The sequence below is a fragment of the Myotis davidii genome, unplaced genomic scaffold (assembly GCF_000327345.1).
Source record: "Myotis davidii unplaced genomic scaffold, ASM32734v1 scaffold191, whole genome shotgun sequence".
Lineage (NCBI taxonomy): Eukaryota > Metazoa > Chordata > Mammalia > Chiroptera > Vespertilionidae > Myotis > Myotis davidii.
Genome location: NW_006282664.1, coordinates 428,261 through 430,890, shown reverse-complemented (window position 1 = coordinate 430,890; position 2,630 = coordinate 428,261).

Sequence of the window (2,630 nt, the reverse complement as noted above, 5' to 3'; positions counted from 1 at the left end):
CTAAATAAAAGCTTGTCTTTAGCCCTAACTGGTTTGGCTCAGTGGATAGAGAATCATCCTGCAGACTGAAGGGTCCCAGGTTCAATTCCGGTCAAGGGCATGTACCTTGGTTGCGGGCACATCCACAATAAGTGGTGTGCAGGAGGCAGCTGATCGATGTTTCTCTCTCATTGATGTTTCTAACTCTCTATCCCTCTCCCTTCCTCTCTGTAAAAAATCAATAAAATATATTTTTAAAAAAAGTTTAGTGATAATGTTGACTCAGAATATGGATATCCTCATTCATTACATCTGTATTATTGATTGATGCCTATGTCATGTTAAGCACTCTTCTAGGGGCGGGGAAACCAAGCCAAGTTTTGTCACTCAAGGATATTAGACCCTATCATCAAACAAAAATCCAAAGTTTTAACCAAAATACATCAGGCTTCTCAAAGAAAAGAGACAGATGTTTTCAGGGAACTTAATTTCATAAGGAACTATTGGGTCCAAGTCCCTCTGTCAGGGGCTGGACATCCTTGGACACTGGGTATTGGACAGAGAAGACATAATGAGTCAAGGTGTATAAGAGATTCTTCATTGTAGTCAAGTAGCCATTGTACCAAAAGGCTATCAAACAAAGCAGTCTAGTCCTACATCAAAGCAGCCTCTGCTAACACAGTAGCAAACACAGGAGGCATCATAGCAAAAACAGCCAGCACTGGCTTTTCAGTAATACATCTCTCCTACAACACAGCCTCCAACATAGGAGCTATACAAACATAGTAGCCGGCCAAGCAGCCTCACATAATAGTAGCCTCACACTGGCTGTATGTGTGATCTTTTCTTTATGGTTAGCATAACATACTTTATACTAACTTAGACAAAACAGGCTTCTTGCCAAATAGTGACATTAATTTTTTGAGTTACAGAAGGGCATACTTGCAGTGCCTACAGTGAAACTGCTATGTCCTTGCACCTGCCTATGGCAACATGGCCTTGAACATCCTGATTAGGATTCCCATGCTCAGATTGGCCTTGAACATCTGGCATACTTTGGATAGAGTTCCCACAGGAACCAACCATAATGTATCCAGTCTTGCAGAATTTAAAAAACTGCCTCCACATCACCTGGGTGCTTATAAAAATGTAGTTTTTTGGTCCACTTGCCACTGAATCAGAATCTGTCCTACTACAGCTCAGATATGCACTTCAATGTTAAGAATTGGAAACAAAAAAAAAAAGCAGGGGAGGGGGGGATAAAAGAAATTCCCCAAACTGTGCCCTCTCCCTTTGCCACTCCTTTGTCTGAATCCAGCCCCCTCTGGAGTCTCTCCTTCCTCTAGTTCACAGAGCTGAAAATGTTGTTCAGCTTGATGTGATAATGATAACTGTAATCATACAAATTGCATATTCCACCCAACATGGTGCCGCACAGAGAACTGATGGCCTTGTGCAGAGCAGTCATGTGTCAAAGCTGCGGGACCTGTGTAGAATTCAGCACATGCCAGTGTTTTCCTTCTGTTTATGTTCCCTGTAACCTTGTGATCCCTCTCAGTTGCTGTGCTAGAGAGCAGGTAATCCATCAAAAAAGAAACATCATACACTACCCTTTTGCCCTCTGAAGTAAATTTCTCTCCTCTACCTTCTGATTTCAAAATCGAAATTGGAAGGAGTTTTGAGACTGTGAAATTGTGAGAACCCGGCCCCTGTGTTTTGGTCCTCAGCCTGTCCCCACTGGGTTATTCTTATTAAAGCGATCTCTCTTTTCAAGACACTGAACTAGTTCTGGGAGCGATCACAAATTGCAAATAAATTGCATTGCAGATCAAGATGCTTTTTTATCAGAGCTGTCAAGCAATCTGGCTTAACTGACAGTGCCTGACAAGACCTGTGCTCCAGTCTCTAGTGATGCCAGCACTTCTACAGTTTCTTTACGTGGTGAGTGTGTGTGTGTGTGTGTGTGTGTGTGTGTGTGTGTGTGTGTGTGATCTTTTCTTTATGGTTTTGAAAGAGTAACAACAGTGACCAAAAAAGGCACTCAGGAAAACAAGACAGGGAGGGAATCTGCCAAGGAGATATAAAATCTCCATGTTCTTAGCAGTTTGGGACCAAGCACAAACTTCATTACTTGTGTGACTATTTGTCACCTCCCAGTGGCCCTCAGAACAGGACCCACCACTGCTCAAAGATACAGATCTTGTAGCTCCTGAAGGCAACAAGAAGCCCCATATCATATGTTTAGTAGGACGTACTAAACTTAGTTGTTTGATTGGAAATGTTTAGTAGGATGTACTAAACTTAGCTGTTTTATTGGAAATGTTTTCTTTTTTCGGCATGTTGAATCGATTGCAGACTGTCTCGTTCTTTGCTATTTTAAATTCAATATTCCACCACTTTCATTTTTGAGATGAGTCTCAATGAAAACTAAATTACTATGTTGTGCTCGACATGCAGTAATCAAAGTGGACATCCAGTACTCATAGCCTAACATACCTTCAATTCAATATTTGTGTACCAAAAGATTGTTTTTATAGGTAATTTCTGAAATTGGATGAAGTCTTAATTCCATTGTCACTCATAGAAGATGAATGACACCATTTTATATGAAAGTTTATTGTGGAAATAAATGTACTGACTAGTCAATCCTG